General features: G+C 34.4%; 1 protein-coding gene across 8 annotated transcripts in view; it reads right to left on the bottom strand.

The window, feature by feature from the left end:
* FER (FER tyrosine kinase) overlaps positions 1-21,646 on the bottom strand; it is a 463,302-nt gene that overhangs the window by 189,101 nt on the left and 252,555 nt on the right. The window lies entirely within an intron of this gene.

Genomic DNA, 21,646 nt, shown 5'->3' with positions numbered 1-21,646 from the left:
CTTGTGAGACCGCCCAGTCCTACTGGATTAGGATCCTACCCTTACGACCTCATTTAAACTTAACTACCTCCTAAAAGCCCTGCCTCCAAATACAGTCTAATTGTGGGTTAGGATTTCAACATATAAATGGAGGGGGAGGGAGGGCAGGTGAAGGGGAAAAGACAATTCAGTCCATAGCACATGGGGAAAATCTAGAATAATCTTGAGGAAAACATATACATTTCTCAAATAAGAAATAATGAAGTTCTAAACACTGACAAAATATACTAACATACATTTCAAAATTTTGCTATTGTTTCGCAACAATAGCTTTTCATATTAAAAGACATGACCGAAAATTGTCATTTATATTCATAATCACACTTTTATCAATAAACCAAAAGTTGGTTTGATATATTCAGAGACACCGAAATGTACACAGGTGTATTTAGGAATTAAAGTGGTCCTCAGTTAAAATGACAATAGTTTGCTCTGTACTTTGCTTGCAACTTCACCTTGTATAGAACTTGCTCATTTTGCTGTTATTCATTCTCAGCACAAGTCCAAATCAGACTGGCTGACATAAAAATGAATTTTTATAGAAAAACGATCCTGAGCTACTAAAGATCTGCTCCTCCAGCAGGCTGTCACCTGACCTTATCATCTTCAAGCTTAGTATCAACCTACAGGATTGAGATGGACTGATAAAATGGTCCAAAATTAACAATATATTGTACACTCTCCTACATAGGGTGCCCTGGTGTGCACCAAGATCTCACGAAGCAGATACAGAGAGAGAAAACAGAAACATGTAATTATAGTCTCTGGTTGTTGAAGAGGTGGACAATTCAGGCTTTGAATAGAGGAAAAAAGGTCACCTAGAAAAGTGCTGCCTTAGCTCATGGTGTTTTTATTCTCCTCTTTGTCCACTTATTGTGATCCTTTGGCTGAATGTGGCCCAGTCCTCCAAAAGGAGTGAGGGAAATACAAATACTTCATTCAGGGGCACCCAAAGCCACTGAAGGTAAATCACAGATGTAATATGACACAGCACAAAATTGGCTTAATTTACAGTAAGAATACCACAGTTCTGCTTAAAAATATAGTTTTGCTCATGATCCCATTTCATCTTACAAAACATGTTATAATGGTATCTCCTGATTCCCCCAGACACGGTGTGCTGATCCTGCCCTAGTGCGTCCCACAGCTCTCTGTTCATGCTTAGATTATGTCTCCTGGTATCATAATTATCTGTTTACTTGTCAGGCTCCTCTGGCAGACCTGGGGCTCCTTGAGACTATGTCTTAGTCATCACTATAGTTCCAGAGTTTATTAAGAAACTGTCACATAATGGGCATTCAATTGTTGCATAAATAAAGGAGTGACTATATGCTCCCTCCAACTATTGTTTTTTTTTTTAAAAAAGTCAAGCATTTGCCTCTCCATCAAGTTCTAAACCACTTTTAATTTATCTACAAGTTAATTTTAAAAGAAAAAGTTATTTGATGCCAAGAACTGGTATTTCAAGTTTTACTACAAAGGAAACTGATACAGCCTAGTTTTAAAAAGCTTGAATAGCAAAAACTTATAAATGGAAATGATGATTCCACTGTGATCACTGCAAAGGGGCTAGCAGATGTTGCTTTGATAAAAATGCAGCATTGCTATGTGTTAGAACCAAGGAGCTTATGAAATCATACATACACACCAGAGTCATGATCCATATAACTGTCAAACATAAGAACAACTTTTTCTTATAATTAGATTGAGTCTGACAGTATTTCTGGAAACATAAATATCATACTTTCACATTAACACCTACAGAGACATTTAGAACAAAATGTTCTTTAAAAATCAACACTTAAAAAGATTACTTTAAAAACAAAGATAATACTAAAGTCAGAAAATGCATTTACGACTTCATGATTTCTGGGAATAGATAATCCCACTCCCCATGTTCAGCAATGTAAGAAATCAGTGAGTTAAGCATGAGAAGATAGTGTTTACTTCTAGTGTCCTTTGTTTTTGTCATTTTACGTCTGCCAGATCAGATTTGGGTAGTTTTAATTTTTCTTTATTATTCATCATGTTCTCCTAGACTTTTCCAGCATTTACCTTTATTTTTTCCCTTTCCATTTTGGCAAAAGAAAAAGCAAGAAAATAAGTAATTCATAATTTAAAGGAAATTGTAGTTAGCATTTATTTTCATCCATAGCTCTAGGTTCATTGAATGTCCCATCAAGAAAAATTTGTATCTCTTTGAACAAACCTCTCCGGTTTCAAGTTCTATGTACAATGCTGATGTAATGCCATTACAGTAACACTACACAAGTCTCAAAGAAGGCAACCTTTGAGAAGACTTTCTGGAAATCATATCACATGAAGAAAAGTTACTGCTTTAAAAATTAAAGCTCTTACTTTGAAAAAAATGAATAAAAAAAGTAGGGGGGAGGGGTTATAAGTATCCCCTGAATAGGACTAAATTGGTAGTGTGGTTTCGGATTTAGTCACAAAATAAGTAAATAAAATTTTGATCGACACATATCTAACTAGACAGCTAACAGAAGGCAATGTTGCTACCCCTGCTATGAAAAGCCAACTAAATCAGCAATTCCCCTATTCTCCACAACCATTCTCTCTACATTTAAACACAAACCCAGCTGAGTTGTCTTGTTGTATGCAAACATTAACGTTGGTGTAATCATTATCTTTACTAACCCAATTTGCTAAGCATTTTTAGCAAGCTTATAACATGGCAGGCATATATTAACATATGATCTCTACATTCAAGAAGCTCACCATCACAGACATCTTCACAATAAAAAAGTGTTATGTTAGCATTATGAACCAAGTGTCAAGAGCATAAAAAAGAATTAATTTCTTTTGTATTTTTTGCATAGCCGTCTCTCATTTTTTCAAAATAAATTCATTTTATTTGTGCCAAAAACAAAATGTTCAAAACTCCAAAACACTGTAAAAACAATAGTCAAGTAAAGAGAATAATGTGATCCTTCATAACAGTTTGGGGTAGAAAATAAGAGTGATCAGATGTTTAAGATTTATAGTCAGCAGAGCTACACGAGCACTAGATTTGGGAGATAATGGAAGATAGCCCCAAAACCTAGTCTGCTCATGGATAAAGACATAAAATCAGGAAAAGACATGAAGGTGTGGGGTCTGGAATGAAGATAATGAATTACCTTTTGTACTATTTTAAGACACCCAAATACAGGTGTTAATCCTTGGAGACAATTATAATTATTGGTCAAAAGTTCATGAGACTGGTAAGAGAATGGGAGCACAAAACATTTCAAGAAGGATAGAAAAAGAGAATCAAAAGAGAAAACAGAGTAAGTTTCAGAAGCGAAGAATTGTAGTAGACTGTTTCATATCCACATCCAAGTATATGTATGCCATTTTGAAATGTGACTTTTTTTTCTCCCATCCAGACATAGAGTTTCTTCCTCACCTTGAATCTTGGCCTGTCCTGCTAATTACTTTGACCAACAGACTATGGCAGAAGTGGTTCTGTGCAAGTTACCAAGTCTAGCCCTCAAGAAGCCTGGAAGTTTTCATCTTTACGATCTTAGAACACTAGGCTGAGATGATGATGATGTGAAGACTGGCACTAAAGACCAGCCATTTAAGCTGTCAGGTGAGCCTGCCCCTTAACTTGTCAGCTGAAAGCAAACATGTGAGTGAGCCGAGGCTAAATCAGCAGAACAGTCTAGAATCATGAGGAATGATAAAACATAGTCTTAAGACACTAAGTTTTTGGGTGGTGTTTTATACGGGAATAATCAACTGAAACAAGAACCAACAGAGGACTGTATCCAGGAAGAAGCAAATTGCAAAGGCGGAAAACAGGTTCTATTAAAATGTAGTCAGGGGCTTCCCTGGCGGCGCAGTGGTTGAGAGTCCGCCTGCCGATGCAGGGGACGTGGGTTCGTGCCCCGGTCTGGGAGGATCCCACATGCCGCGCAGCGGCTGGGCCCGTGAGCCATGGCCGCTGAGCCTGCGCGTCCGGAGCCTGTGCTCCAAAACGGAAGAGGCCACAGCAGTGAGAGGCCCGCATACCGCAAAAAAAAAAAAAAAAAAAAAAAAAAAGTCAGAATTTTCAAGAAGTAGGAGAGGTTTTAAAAAGGCTGAGGGCTAAAAAGAGGTCACTGAAGCTAGTAAAGAGAAGTCATCTCAGACACTTGAGAGTTCAATTTCAGTAAGGTGGTCAGGGTAGAAGCCTTTTTCGGTGGGTTTCAAATGAGTAGCTGATGAGAAAAACTGACACAGAAAGATGGATTACTCTTACAAGGTACTTTATAAGAAAGGAAAGAGAGGAGCTACTTTAGAAGACTGCAGAGGAAGACTGGTTGAACGAAAGCTTTAGCCATGATTTTTAAGATAAGGATGGAGGGGCTGAGAAAAAGATTGCAAGAGGACAAGAAAAATATTTTTTAAATAGAGAAAACTGATATATCAAAGGCCCAAGGGAGGTGAGAAGAGATGGGACAAGGTTGAGTAGTATCTTAGTTCGGGCTGCTCTAACAATATACCATAGACCAGGTGGCTTAAACAACAAACATTTATTTCTCACCGTTTTGGAGGCTGAGAAGTTGAAGATTGAGGCACCAGTAGGTACAATGTCTGGTGTCTGGTGAGAACACTTTTCCTGGTTTGCAAACACCTTCTTGTCGTATCCTCACATGGCAGGGAAAGAGAGCCCCTGGCTCCTTCTCTTTTTATAAGGATACTAATCCCATGGTGGAGGCTCCACCCTCATGACCTCATCAAAACCTAATTACCTCCCACAGACCCCACCTCTTAAAACCATCCCATTGGGTGATAGGGCTTCAACATATGAATTGGGGCAGTGGGGAGGGAGACACAAACATGCAGTCCATAACAGTGAATTAACCAGAGAGAAATGAAAAAAAAAAAGCTTGTTAGGTAAATTATAAGAGCTGGGATAAGTGAGAGACAGGTTAGGACAGGTGAAAATAATTGTTGGTAGAGTGCACAGGAGTTTCTTATCCAGGTTCTTAGAAAAAAGAAGAAAGCAAGATCACTTGCTAAGATTGAAGGAACAGAAAATAGTTTAAGAGCTTGAGAAAAATAGTAAAGTTTGGAAATAGCTGTGGGAAATGGGGAGCAGAATCAATTAGACATGAGAACTATTATGTCAAGCAATGATGTGATAAACATCTGTTATGACAGTTGTAGTTAGGGAGAAGAATTACTATTTTGTCATTTAAATAGACAATAAGACTATTTTTACTCAATTCCATGTATTAATAAACTCAATAATGTAATGTTAAAGAGGGGCACACTTTATTTCCTCCATGAGTACAGGATTATCATTTTACTACACTGGTTTCTATATTATGTGGTTGTCAAAAGTAAAGTAACCACCAAAGAAGATATATGGATCACAAATAAGCACCTGAAATTATGCTCAACATCATTATCATTAGGGAAATGCAAATTAACAACACAACGAGATAACGACATAACTATGAGACTGGCTAAAAGTAATAACTAATACTTAATTATTATTATTATTTTTTTTTGCGGTACGCGGGCCTCTCACTGTTGTGGCCTCTCCCGTTGCGGAGCACAGGCTCCGGACGCGCAGGCTCAACGGCCATGGCTCACGGGCTCAGCCGCTCCGCGGCATGTGGGATCCTCCCGGACCGGGGCACGAACCCGTGTCCCCTGCATCGGCAGGCGGACTCTCAACCACTGCACCACCAAGGAAGCCCTTAATTATTTTCTAAAAGTGACAAAACCAAGCACCGGCAAGAATGTAGAGTGAATAAAATTCTCCCGTATTATTGGTGGGAATGCAAAACGACACAGCCACTCTGGAAAACAGTTTGGCAGTTTCTTATAAACATGCATTTACCAGACAAACCACCAATCGCATTCACAGGCATATACTCAAGAGAAATGAAAACTTATGTTCACACAAAAACCTGTATATGAATGTTTATAGCAGTTAGATTAATAATTGTCAAAAACTGGAAATATGTTTCAACTGAAGAATGGAAAAACAGACTGTGGTATGGCCATACAACAGACTGCTACTTAGCAACAAGAGAAAATTACTGATCTGTGCAAAACGATATGGATGAATCTCATTTGTACTTTGCTCAATGAAATAGGTCAAACGCAAAAGGATACATACTGCATGATTTCTTTTATGTGACATTCTTGATAAGTTTTAAAGGACTAGGTTGACTAGAAAAGAGCACAGGAGAATTTTGGAGGGTGCTGGAATCGTTCTGTAGTTTGTGGTGGAAGTTATATAATGCATACCCACATTTGTCTAAATCATTAGAATATATGCTCAAATGGATTAATTTTCATTTCTCTTTATATAAAGTATCCCGCCATAGGTATGACTGAAACAATGTAAAGTGTCTTTCAAAATGAAATGACACTGCAAAGACTGCTGTCTCTACTAATTTGGACCAAAACACAACAGGACTACTATACTAATATAATGTTAAAAATAGCATTTTAGAATGTGAAGTATTGCTTCAAAACTCCATTGAACAAATATCAATAAACCATGTAATTAAAAACCACTTTTTAAATCCTAAATAAAATGAAGTTAAAGACTATTTCTCAATTTTCCAAATAACCTATTATAAAAAGCCATTAACTAGATCGTTTCCAATAATAAAAATAGTTGCTTAGCACATCAGAGTACACAAAGCATAGGTTTCATAGTAATTTACTTTTATTCAATAACAAAGTTAAGTAAACGTTTAAAACAAAGAATTGAAAAAAAAATTGATCAAAGCATTTCCTCTACAAATTTGCTCTTAGAATCAATATATTGCTTTAATAATCTTAATTAAGTGAGGTGAGGTAGATAAGATCTTTCCACCATATAAGCATCACAATCACTTTATTTAGGCTAATTTTAGGAGATGTTTGTATTATAAAGTAAGATAAAAGTAGACTTGCTCAAGAATAAACTTAGATTACACTTTTTTACTCATCTTTACAAATCATATGTAAATAACAATTCTCTTCCCCCACACCCCTATTTCTGTTAGCGCTCTACAAACAAAACAAAACAACAAAACAAACAAACAAGCAAAAAATCTAAGAGAGCTGTTTTTCATCATAGGTACATGGTAAATATAAAAAGCAAAATCTTATTTATGGCTCAGTGAAAACGCATCATAGCGTTCTTCACTTCACTATCTCACTATGGAAGAGTAGAAAGAAAAAAGGAAAATTGTTTAACCTATCCAAGATTCATCATTTATGATATTACATTAATACCGTTGCTGTCTGCCTCATGAGGGTCTTATGAAGAGCACATAAGTAGCTTTGTAAAGTACTGTAAACAAAACCAGGAGGTGATCTTAGAGTATATCTGAATTAAGCAACACTAGTTGAAAACAAGAATTTAAAATACTTAACAGTTGCCTTTCAATGCAGTTAATTGTGCTAAAAGTGGTCTCCATAAAGATACGAATTTGTCTTAAGTTAAACTCTGGTTGAGGGAAAACAATATTTAGTTAAGATGGGATAACTGATTCACTCATTCTTATAATGTTTGACATTCCCTAGACATGCAGCACTATATATGAGTTTACAAAGTACAAGAAGGCAGAAGACAAAGCCTTTGCTTTTAAGGAACTTCAACTGAAGGTATATTTAAACTCTGTGTGTTTGGTAAGCTTTCATTTGTGTGCAAGAGCACATGTAACTAAAATAAGTGTTTCCTGAAGGTTCTCTAGGTACTTTTTGGAAGTCTCCTCTCTAGAACAGAATTCTTTTCCAGCCAGTTTGGCAGTGTTCTATACTTATTGGAACTTAAATATCTTGTGTATATGTTTGTATGTGTGTGTAAGTATATAAAAATGCCAGAATCCCCCCACACATAGATGATATAGACATATATATATGTATCACCCTACATGGAATAATACCAACCATTAGCATACCATATACACAGTGTTATCCAAGTATGTATGAATACATGCGTACACGCACACGCAGTGTCTGGTTATTGTCTACTTGCCGACCTGCCTCCTGATCCAACTCCAACCAGAACAGGGCAACCTATAGGGGTTCTGTGCCTTTGGAGGCTGACCCCTCCTCAGACTTCACTTTGAAGATTCTCTGAAGAGTTGATGAACTTCCAGTTAGATTCCAAGGGTGAAAGAAAAGAGGTCTGGGTGTTTCTTGTTTCTTTCCACTACTCTCTTGCTTGGTGCTGTGTTTCTGGCAGTTGCTGCATCTCTTCAGGTTTAAAGCTTCTACTGGGAAGTCCTATCTGAAACGTTGTAGGACACACTTGGCTCTAGTAATTCTATTTCTGTCTCTTGTCTCTTTATTCCTAAGGGTAGTAATGACTTCATACTGTCTTCAGTTTCTGGGAAACTAACCATCCCTAGTTTGCTCCCTTAATCCTGTCCATGTTTCTGTTAGTAGTTCCTTCATTTTAAAAAATCTGTTCATTTAAGTCACCTGGGTTGAATTGTGTTTTCTACCAGGCCTTCATATACATACACACAGAGAAGTATATCACCTGCACATACACAATGTGATACTTACATATATAAATATACCAACCAACACTAAATTTCAAATGAAACTGACCACCTAAAACGACCACAATTACTAACTGCTTCATAAGGTTCAAAACCAGACAGCTCCCAAACGAATGTACTTTTGATTTTTTAATTTTTGTGACTATGAAAGTAATATACGAGTGTGTTTGTGTGTCTGACAGAAAATATTACCAAAAATTTGCCATGCTTTGTAATATAAAGTTTAAAATATTTTAAAGTAAATTTATAATCATGCTATAAATAATATTTTTTGGTCTGTTCAGTTAACAGCATATTATGAGCATATTACCATGATATTAACTAATGCAAAAACATATTTTAATAGGCTTCATAATATTCTATTACATGAATTTATAATCATTTATCTGTTCTTTTTTTGTGGACACCTAAATTATTTCCAAAATTTTACTATTGTTTTCAATGCTTTGGTGATGATCCCTAAACTTCTAATAATTCTTCAGACTACATTCCTAGAAGTAAGGCTATTGGGGGGAAAGGATATGAATATTTGTAAACTATTGATGAGTGATATCCAATTAAACATCTTGTGATTATGGAAATGTTCTATATCTGCTGTGTGCAATATGCAGCCATTAGCTGTATGTCTATTGAGCACCTGAAATGTGGTGAGACTGAAGAAATATTTAACTTAAATAGCCAATGTGGCTATTGGCTGTGCAGTATTGCACAGCACAGTGTTAGATACCTAATGTCTGATCCAGAAAAGTTGTCTCAACTTACATTTTCACTAGCAGAGAATAAGTGCTCATTTCCCCATTCGTTCATTGACAATGTATTACTTGTCAATTTGATATGCAAAGATAGAGGTAATTGCTTCTTAATTTATATTTCTTTAAATGCATAGGTTAAACAGTTTTTCATGTTTTCTGTTTTCTTTTGTTAACTGTTCTTTTTCTTTGCCAATTTTTCTACTAGAGGGTGAATTTGCTTTTCTCAGAATAGATGTACTCTATACATTAAATAAATAAATTCCTGCCATATCTGTTGCAAATAATTTTCTAATTCTGTTATGATGCTTTTTGATATACAGAAGTTTTACATTTTAGCTTTATTGGTCTTATGTTTGTGTTTTTATCCCAAGCCAATTTAGATAAAATGTCAACTTATATATAATTTACTCATCACCTTTATGAAAAAAAATGGTCAAGATGAAACAGTGAACTCATACTCAAAACACCACCCCTGCCTCAGACACATACAAGTGACAAATAAAATATAAAAATAGTCAAAAAGGCTGTGCTGGACTCCGAAACAAAAATACTTTCAAAGAACAGAGATACAAAGCAGCAAGTAGACTTGATGCTTCATCTGCTGTGTTTCTGAGTGTTATGTGTCTGGAATTAGACAGTTATGGTAAAGGGCTTTCCTCCTACTTAGCAAAAGGAACTAAAAATAGACCCAGGATCTCAGCTTGAAACAGCAAATATACAATGCACAGAAGTGGAAACCAGAAAAGCCAATATATATAGAAAAAGACGTTCAGTCTCTCTAGCAATCAGAGGGATATAATTGAAACTATATCTAACAGAATGGCAAAAATAGTAAGTATGGTAATGATGTAAGGAAACAGAAACTCTTTTACCCTATTGATTGGAGTATAAATTGGCACAAACACATTGGGAAGCAACTTCAGCAATATTTAACAAAATTAAAGATGTGCATACCCTTTCATCTTGCTACTCCACTTCTAGGTATAAATAATAAGAGAAACTCACACACATACCTCACATCTACACAAGGATATTCTTTATGCATTGTTTGTGTTAGTGAAAATTAAAGGCAAATTAAAAAACTAAAATATTTATTAACAGGAAAATATATGAATTGTGTTATATCCATGATTTTTTAAATGATTAAAAGATTAAAACCAGTTAAAATAAATAAACCAGAGCTACTAATACGGGCAAATATAATTTTTTAAAATGTTGAGTACAAAAAGCAAGTTGCAGAATGATAAAGTTTTATAAAAATTGAAAAACATGCAACAAATGCAAAACATACAAATACAGTACTTGGCTAGTACAAATAGCAGAGTATAATTATAGTATATAAATATAGGAAAAGATAAATCAAATAAGTAGGTAGCAATGTGACTAAAAAAGGAATAGAATCAAGGAGGGCTTCACATTTATCCACATTGTTTCAATTTCTTATTTCTAAAAAACTTAAGTGTGGTAAAATATTAGAAAAAAATTTAGATGAGCTTGTATATGGGTACGTACTATTTTATTCTCTGTAGTTTTTCATCTTTGAAATAATTTATATTACCAAACTAACCAATAAAAAAAAAGAACCTAAAAAGAATTCTCTAGAATCTTTTTCAAAATAAAATGTATATAAATCACTTAAAAGGCAATTTGAGTGGAGACTTCCAGTAACAAACAAGATGAAGTCATCTCACTACCATCTACCCCTCGTACCGATTACATCTAAAACTCCGGACAAAATACAAAAACCAATTATCTGAGGACACTAAAAAGTTAACAATGGCAGGCAGATTGGGAGGAGATGCATAACTTATAAAAACTCATAGCAAGGATGAGTTTCCTGGTTAATTTTTTTTTCTCTTGGGCCCTGACTTGGACCCAAAGGGAACTCAGAGAAGAAATGTGTTAGGAAAGGGTACCAAAAAACAGAGAGAAACCCTGCCTTTATGGCCAGGTGACCTTTCACTAACTCTTTGGTACTTTCTATTTTAACAGAGACTAGATTTTACTTCTTAAAATCTGTGCAGTTCTGTAAGACTGATTCTGGTTACAGCTTTACCTCAATTCATCTTATTCATTTTATTTATTATAACGATTGCTTAACATTCATCAAGCATCCCCACAATGTACAGGGCACAGAATGATATTTAAATGTCAAATATCAAGCTCAAAGGTCCTATCCTTTCATTCACCTTCAAAACCTGTCTCAAGTTGGACATTAAGCTTTCGATATAAAGACAGATAAGGCTGAATTAGTCGGGGGAGGCAATATATTTCACTCAACTATTTATATATCAGAACATTCTCATCTTGAATTTGAGATATATATGGGGAGAAAAAAGAACTAGAAGAGCCAAAAGAAGAAAAAAATTTGAGATGATTTAACATATTTCTGTGGCTAAGCTACAGCTTGAGGGCTTGAAATTAATTAGAGAGAGTTTTTCCTCAGTAAAATAGCAAGTGCTAAAAAAAAAGAAAAATCCGAACTTAATAAAACTTATTGAATGAATGAATAAAAAATGAGTAAAGTAGGAGATCTGGAAGTACAAAAAATGTTCATGTTTGAGATTACAAATTTTGTAAAACTTTGGTATAAATGGCACTCCTAAAAATCATATATAACCCTTAAAAAATAATATATCAAAGTTGGTCCATCTATTTGAAAAGCATTTGATTTCTATTAAATCTGTATCTTTTCATTAAATTTTAAAGCCTTACATATAGGTGACCAAATCAGTAATTCTTCATTAATTTGAATTTTTTAAGTTTGTTTTTGTAGGAAACATGATAGTTCATTGTAATCACTCATGATTAAAAAATATGCCTATAGTTTTTTCATTTGCCTCGCTAATAACTGAAAGAATTAAACTATGTAATAATCCAATCAACTTCTTTAGTGATAAGCTAGAATCCACATGAAACACACACATACATATGTGAGTGAGTGTGTGTGTGTGTGTGTGTGTGTGTGTGTGTGTGTGTATATGGGGCAACCTGAGTATTGAGTGTCAATATTGACATTTTCTCTAATATACTGTATTGCTAATAACATTCCTTCTGTCTCATTATAAATAAGAGTACCATTGTATAACATATATCTTTCTGTGTGTGTATATATATATATATATATATATATATATGCATGTGTGTACACATATATATGTATGTATAAATATGAAATGTTTATGTCAAGCTCACAGGTACAATGTGTGAAGAATACATTTTCAAAAAAGCCTTATTTCATGCCTCATAAGTTATGTACATATTTTAATGTTAAGAGTAGAGTACTGAGATTATTTTAGTAGTTATCAGTGTGACAATTCATGAATGTCCATCTAAAAATGAACAGCTCTGCAGTATACTTGGGTAGAGGGTTTCTGTATTGCCTTATTTAAGTTTTATTTTACAGATGCTAAGGAAGATGACTCAACTCTCTACTTCACTGAATAATAACTCTCATCATTTTCTCCCTTATTTCTAGTCTTATAAAGATGTATTTTCCATTGGTCTCTTGACACTATTATCCACTTCACCTCTTTCAACCACCAAAAATATTAACACTTTGAAAATACTCTATGGTATTAACTTACTATCCGTTACCCTTTCATCCATTTCTTTCATTCTCTCTTCATCTGCAATTTTTTGTCAAATCCCCTTCTCTTTTTGTTTGTTTCTTTGAATTATAAGTGGGCAGGTAGGATGCAGGTACATATACATATACACATGCATACCCCAATATTATAGCAAGTATCATCATAATTTTCTAAGCTGAAATACTGCTATGTATAAATCAAGTTGTCATTTAACAATACTTTTTATAAAATTTAAGTCTGGCACTTTGAAACGTATAAAATTACTCATCAACAATACTTTCTACAATTTGATTACAATATTTATCTATACAAGTGGAATATAAATGAGAATTACCAGGTTTCAACAGGTTAGCAAAATCATACGTTTTTCTTCTAATATTGCTTGAGTTGACTGACCACTAAAAGAATCTTAAAAGTATTAGCTTGGTTTCAGATTCATCAATATTTTATTTCATTCCTAAGCTAATTTTTTAAAAAATATTTTTTGGCTTTTACTGACATAGGTTAATGTTAAGAAGCAGCTTATTTTGTATGTTTCCAATAGAAAAAAATTAAGTGGATTGTGTCTGTGGCATGGCCCAAATCACCTAATCAATTCTTGAAACATGTATTGAGTCCCTAGTAAGTACAAGGCACTATAGGGATACAAAATTATTATGATATACTCCTTAACCTTAGACTGATTAAAGGACAGTATATTTGCAAGTAACTAAATCAAACATTGGTGAATAGAGTACAAATGATCTTGTTCAAATGAACAGAAATGTATTAAATGTCTACCTATATCATATTAAACTCCTTCATACTAATAGTTATGTATTCCCATGCGTATTCCACATGAAATTTTTATAGCAGAAATACTACTAATATAATAATTATATTTGCATAATTGCTTCCTTGGACATTTTTCAAAGACTTATACTAATCATCAAGACACAAAGTGAGAGAAATAGCTGTATACAAGAAATTAAAAAATCCTAATCTGATCAAGTAAAGAAAAATACACACAATATGCAGCATCAGTTAAGTTGGTGATTTTCTCTTATTATCTCAGACCATTTTCCTTTTAAAATTTAAAATTAGTATATTGTTAGATATTTAAAATTGGTCACATTATCCTTATTAATTTTCTGTATGTTTTCTAACATCTGAAAGTCCCATCTCCAGAAGTTTATAAATATTAAACTCTATATTCTCCTTTACTATGATTTGATTTTTATATGTAATTCTAACCAATTCTAAATGTATAATATTGTGACAGTGACTAAATTGTTGCTTTACCAAACTGCTAACCAATTTATCTCACCACCATTGATTGAAAGAAAATCCCCTTCCCAATTGATTTCTGACACATCCTTTAGCATATTTTCCCCACATACTTTCACATGAATAGTAATTTGTTACATCTGTGTGTTTCTAAGTGTAAGGAGAAGACACAAGCATAATACTTGATGAAATCTAACTAGGAAAAACGTAGAGAAATAACTACTGATGGGCATTCACTCACTCTAGAGCATCATGTCTTGAGTTAAGAATAAATTCATCTCAGATATTTTTCTTCTATATTTTCAAATATGCTTAGTTAATCTTCATTCAAATTTTATGTTTTTCAAGACACTGATGAAAGAAATTGAAGATGACACAGATGGAAAGATATACCATGTTCTTGGATTAGAACTATTAACATTGTTAAAATGACCATACTACCCAAGGAAATCTACAGACTCAATGCAATCTCTATCAAAATACCTATGGCACTTTTCACAGAACTAGAACAAATAATTTAAAAATGTGTCTGAAAACTCAAAAAACCCAATTGCCAAAACAATCTTGAGAAAGAAGAACAGAGCTGGAAGAATCACACTACCTGACTTCAGACTATACTACAAAGCTACAGTCATCAAACCAGTATGGTACTGGCACAAAAACAGACACATAGATCAATGGAACAAAATAGAGAGTCCAGAAACAAATCCACACACTTTAGGTCAATTAATCTACAACAAAGGAGACAATAATATACAATGGAGAAAAGAAAGTTTCTTCAGTAAGTGGTGCTGGGAAAACTGGACAGCTACAGGAAAAAGAATGAACTTAGAACATTCTCTAACACCATATACAAAAATAAACTCAAAATGGATTAAAGACCTAACTGTAAGGCTGGGAGCCATAAAACTCCTAGAGGAAAACTTAGGCAGAACACTCTTTGATATAAATCATAGCAATATTCTTTTTATCTGTCTCCCAAAGCAAAGGAAATAAAAGCAAAAATAAACAAATGGGACCTAATCAAACTTAAAAGCTTTTTCATAGGAAAGAAAACCATCAGCAAAATGAAAAGACAACCTACTGAATGGGAGAAAATATTTGCAAAAGATATGACTGACATGGGGTTAATATCCAAAATATATAAACAGCTCATATAATTCAATATCAAAAAACCAAACAACCCAATCAAAAAATGGGCAGAAGACCTGAGTAGACATTTTTCCAAAGAGGACATTCAGATGGCCAACAGGCACTTGAAAAGATGTTCAACATCATTAATTATTAGGGAAATGCAAATCAAAACTACAGTGAGATATCACCTCACACCTGTCAGAATGTCTACCATCAAAAAGAACACAAATAACAAATGTTGGTGAGGATGTGGAGAAAAGGAAACCCTCGTACACTGTTGGTGGGAATGTCAATTGGTGCAGCCTCTGTGGAAAACAGTATGGAGGTTTCTCAAAAAAAAAAATAAAAACAGAACTACCATATGACTCACGAGTTCCACTCCTGGGTATATATATGAAATAAATAAAAACAGTAATTCAAAAAGATACATGCACCCTGACGTTCGTAGCAGCATTATTTACAATTCTCAAGATACGGAAGCAACCTAAGTGTTCATCAACAGATAAATGGATAAAGAAGATGTGTATACTATACAAATGGAATACTACTCAGCCATAAAAAAGAATGAAATTTCACCATTTACAACAAGATGGATGGACTTGGAGGGTATTATGCTAAGTGAAATAAGTCAGACAGAGAAAAACAAATGCTGTATGATATCATTTACACGTGGAATCTAAAAGATACAACAAACTACTGAATATAACAAAAAAGAAACAAACACACAGATGTAGAGAAAACACGCATGGTTACCAGTGGGGAGAGGCAAGCGGGGCGGGGGGGGCAATATAGAGGTAGAGGATTAAGAGGTACAAACTATTAGGTATAAAATAAGTTACAAGGATATATTGTACAACACAGTGAATACAGCCAATATTTTATAATAACTATAAATGGAGCATAACCTTTAAAAATTGTGAATCACTATATTGTACACCTGTAATTTATATGATATTGTAGATCAACTATACCTCAATAAATATTTTCTTTTGAATTTTTAAAATAATTTTATTGGAGCCTAGTTTTTTTTGTTGTTTTTTTTTTTGCGATACGCGGGCCTCTCACTGTTGTGGCCTCTCCCGTTGCGGAGCACAGGCTCCGGACGCGCAGGCTCAGTGGCCATAGCTCACAGGCCCAGCCGCTCCGCGGCATGTGGGACCTTCCCGGACCGGGGCATGAACCCGTGTCCCCTGCATTGGCAGGTGGACTCTCAACCACTGCACCACCAGGGAAGCCCTGGAGTCTAGTTTTTTAATATTTTTTATTGTAGTATAGCATACAATGTTGTATTAGTTTTGGGTGTACAGCAAAGTGAATCAGTTATATATACACATATATCCACTCTTTCTTAGATTCTTTTTCCATATAGGCCATCACAGAGTACTGAGTAGAGCTCCCTGTGCTATACATAGGTCCTTATTAGTTATCTATTTTATATATAGTAGTGTGTATATGTCAACCCAATCTCCCAATTTATCCCTACCTTCCTTCCCCCTTGGTAACCATCATTTTGTTTTCTACAACTGTGACTCTATTTCTGTTTTGTAAATAAGTTCATTTGTACCATTCTTTTTTAGATTACACATACAATATAAGTGATATAATATGATATTTGTCTTTCTTTGTCTGACTTACTTCACTCTGTATGATATCTCTAGGTCCATCCATGCTGCTGCAAATGGCATTATTTCATTCTTTTTTCTGACGAATATTCCACTGTGTATATGTACCACATCTTCTTTATCCATTCTTCTGTTGATGGACATTTAATTTTATATTTTCCAGTTTTAGACCCTAAAGATACTTACACTTGTGCATATAATTACCTGGTTTGGGTGGGACACTTTATTCAATTTTTATACTTCTATCTCCTAAATTATTTTTAACTTGACTAATTGAGTTTCTTCTGGAAATCTGGTGAGCATATTCCCAATTCCGTTTCCCACATGCCTCCAGATCTTTGCCTTCATTAATTTTAACTCTCCACAAAGAGAAGTTTAAGAGCTAAGAAAGATAAGATATAGGGCTCTAGGAAGTCTTCTAGGAGTTTTTCACTTCCGCAAAAGTACTCAGAATGTAGGGCAAGCAAAGAAGACAGAAAAGTACCAGTAGGATTAGGTGGCCTAAGAGAATCTTCTTGAAAATCGTGTAACATTCCCAAGTATGTGTTTCAAGAGAGTAGGCACTATGTCTCTTTTGTTTTCTACTGCATTGCCAGCACCAGGTGCATAGCAGGTGCTCAATAAATATTTGCTGATTGCATGAAAGAGACCAAGAGGGCAGCAAAAGGGAGAAAAAAGGTGATAGAGCAAAGGGGAAAAGAACATGTGAGTATATCTAGGTTAGCATGCCTTGAGTAGGGTTCTTGAGTTGTCTCACAATTCTATCCTTTTTTGGAAGAAGGAGCTGGGTAGCACACTCTAACTGACCTAGAAGGACTTGCAACTTTTTAAACCACCATTTATCTCTTGCTCCTCTGTGACCTTTAATTCTGCTGATTCTCTTGCTCCTCTGTGACCTTGCTGCTGCTATTAAAATTCCGAAGTGCCTAAAATCAAATTTTACTGACAGACTCCTGTTGAGTAACTCTACTGTTCCCTCTGCTCTAACCTAGGAGTTCCATATGGCTTAGAAATACCACTCATCTGCTTGATGTGTTGATGAAACTGCTAAGAATGACTGTCATGTCAAAAAATTAACTGTCATAAGATGACAAAAGTTAATTTACTACTTTGCACATATTTCATACCTAGAAGAACACTATGAATCAGCTGTCCAAATTTCTGCCAAAAATCAACTCAATTTCAAAACATAATTAGACTTCAACTTGGTTTAGGCCGATAGTACCAAGATGTTTTAAGGAAGCAGAGAGTAAAGTAAGAGAATAGGGGTTTTGAGGAAGCAGAAAAGCGATAAGATGGGGCGAATGTGTTATGTCATCGTCTATGTATACTTCTTGGTCAGAGATGCTATCAGTCTTAAAATTTTGTGCTACTGACTCCTTCACCACAAATGCTGTGATGCTCAATTATCTCTAAAATTGTTACTGGTGCTATACGTAATTCCACATTGCCATGGCATCTCATCAAGATTAGAATCATTCAATCCACCAAGTCATTCACTGAATACTGATTACTTAGTAAGTGCTACGGGACACAATGCAACGTACCTTCACGGGCCTTACTGTGTAGTGATATTATTGTATTAGTAGTATTAAATGACTACAAAACAACTACAAATTTTCCAAGCATGTGTTATCTCATTTGAGAGAACAGAACCAATAAGGTAAGATTATCACCATTTTATAGGTAAGGAAATGAGGCTTAAACAGGGTCATACTAGTAAATGTATAATTACAAAAAAAAAAGGAAAATGTTGAGGAGGAAATTTAAAATGTGTAGTAGGGTATCTGATCTTGCTTGGAAGTCAAGGACATTTCTTGAAAAAATAATTTTTACAGTTTAGCCTTCTTGACCACTCTAAAATATGACTAACCAAACACAGGGTTAAAAATTATAATTAAGTAGATGAACTTTATCATTTTCTGTCTTAGAATCATTTCAGAATGATTACAGTGAATATACAGCTTATAAAAAGAAGATAAAAAATACAGTGTTCATGCAGAATATCATTTTAGATATCTTTCTTCTGAATTCTGATTAGACTGTGAAAATCAATTTTGGAACATCAACTTCTCCAAGAAGCCATAAAATAGGCATTTCTGCTTCACTGATTCTTGATCATTAGGATGCTTTAAGATGATTAAAGTTTAAAGAGGTCATTGTTTACACCTCAAATAATTACCAGCCTATTACCTGATAAATGTGATTTCTTCTCTGATTTCCAAAGGTAGAATACACATACTTTTATTTCAAATTCCTCCTATATTCTTCCTGTCTAAATTACAAACATAAGGTAATTCAGAGAATTTATAGGTTCAAGATAGCTCTTTTTTTCCATCTTTAATAGTGGTGCTCAAACTTTAGGGAGCATCAGAATCACCTAGGTGACTTGTTAAAACAGAGAGCCAGGCCCCACTCTAGAGTTTCTGATTCTGTAGGTCTGGAGTGAGGCCAGAAAATCTGCATTTCTAACAAGTTCCCAGGTAATGTTGATGCTACTGATCCAGGGAATGTACTTTCAAAACCTAATGTCTAGGAGGTGAAACTTACTTAGGGAGATCTACAATTAAAAGTGGAAAGTACTGATATTTCCTAAATTAACTCAATTCCACTGGTCCTTCATTAGCATCATTGATGGTTGTAATGAGAACAATCACACAAAACTCAGCGTACTGACTACAACCATGGAATTACAGTCACTGTCCTCTCTATACCACTTGGAAAGGCAACATAGCATAGTGTTTAAGAGCAAATACTCTGACGGCAAATTGCTTGGGTTGTAATCCAAGGTCTGCTAAACTTCTACTTAATAGCTAAGTATTCTTGAGAAAGTTACTTAACTTATGTGCCTCAATTTCCTTACCTACAAAAGTGGGAAAATAATACCACCTCAAAGGGCTTTTCTGATATTTAAATGAGGAAAGTACACCAACGTCTGACTTAGGAGTATACAAAAGTGTTTATTAAGTAAAAGCTCGTTTCCTCAATAAAGACTCTCTCTCAGATTTCAGAACTATGAATATCTGTTCTCCTGAGCAACTTCCTTTTTTCTACTTTTGTTGTTTATTAACACACAACTGAATTTCCGGCCTATATCCACTTGGAAGAATGTCTCATAAACATTTCTATATAACAATTATTCCCTGATTGAACATGTTATTGTACTGTTTTCTCTTCACTCCAGTGTCATCATCACCTCATTTTTAGTCTGTTTTATTAAAGATATCTTTGTAAGAGTCTCCAAATCCTTTACTGGAATGAAGGATGATATATATAAATCAATAAGCCAATAAATATTATAGCTCTGACTTTTTTATGTGTACCAAAATTATTAAACAATGGAAGTAAACTAAAACAAACTAAGCTTCAATTATGAACAAAAAAATGACTTCAGCTATTCTTTAGTGCCTTTGACACAATCATGAAGTATAATATGCTATACTATCCATGTACTTCAAATGATGACCCAAATCCCTTCTAGAAAACCTTCTCTAAAAAACCCCACCCAATAAGTCATTATTTTGCCCATTTAAGAAACATACATTCAGTTTTCACTAAAATTTGGACAAATAGCAAGAGACTTTATTATGGCGCATGTTTGTGCAACTAAACATGTGAGGCCAGCGTTCACTTGTTTCTTTTGCTTCTTCGTACCATTCAGTAAGCGACCCAGTGGGGATATTCAATGACCACTTGAGGACTATGGGAATCTGGTGACAATAATAAATATGTTCAACTTGGGTGTTTGGAAATTCACATTTCCTTATTGGTCCAAACCCTCAAGCACAATTTTTTCACTGTGACTTCTAAGTATATCCTATGTTCTTGCCAAAATGCCTAAATAATCAACCAATTTCAAATACATTAGTTCTTGACATGGGGATCTGGGATGAAGTTTCACACTTTCATATAATTCAGGTGAAACAGCATTAGAGAAATAGTATTAAATGGTATTTTGGCTTGAATGGTTTCTACTAGACATAGGAATTGGAACAATTAAAGAACTGATCAAAACAGGACATACTATCTTTCACGGCCACTTAGTCAACATAGCAAAATTAGCCTCTAGTATGAATTATTTTTTTACCAGTAATGGAGAGAAGTAATATTGCATAATATCCAGTGTTAACAGAATTGGGATTACTTTATACCACAGTTAATGATATACTTAGATAGGAAAGGGATATTTCAATATGAATTACTTCTTAAAATAATTTTTTAAAGTCATGTCTTTCTCTTCACTCAAAGTAATACTGTATAACATTTATTGAACTCTTGGATTTGACTTAATTTATAATATGTGACTTAATATATATATGTGAAATACATCTTAATATATAAACGTGAAATATATAACCTATAACCTTCAATCACTGACTTTCTAAATTCTTTATTTTCCAGTTATTGTTCCATTTTTCCATTTTAATAACTTTGACTTCCAGGTATTTCTCCACTATTGTCTTAGGTTATTAAGTGAGAGAGCTCACCATCACAATATACCTAGTTTCTTTTCTATTTTCAGAATGAATTCAGTATAACTCATTATTTCAATCTATTACACACACTATGATATAGTGTCTCCCCTGCCTTTTGTCCCAGATTGCAAGCATATCTGTTTAATACATCTAGATCAAACATATTTCTGTAATAAGAACGTAAGGGATATTAAGGAAGTTTGCACTATTATGAAAAAGATGACCAGTATCCAGATATCTTGATTTTTTTAAAGCTTC

The sequence above is a fragment of the Stenella coeruleoalba genome (genome assembly GCF_951394435.1).
Source record: "Stenella coeruleoalba genome assembly, chromosome: 3".
Classification (NCBI taxonomy): domain Eukaryota; kingdom Metazoa; phylum Chordata; class Mammalia; order Artiodactyla; family Delphinidae; genus Stenella; species Stenella coeruleoalba.
The sequence above is the reverse complement of the archived record's forward strand: the minus strand, read 5'-3'. Positions and strand labels throughout refer to the sequence as shown.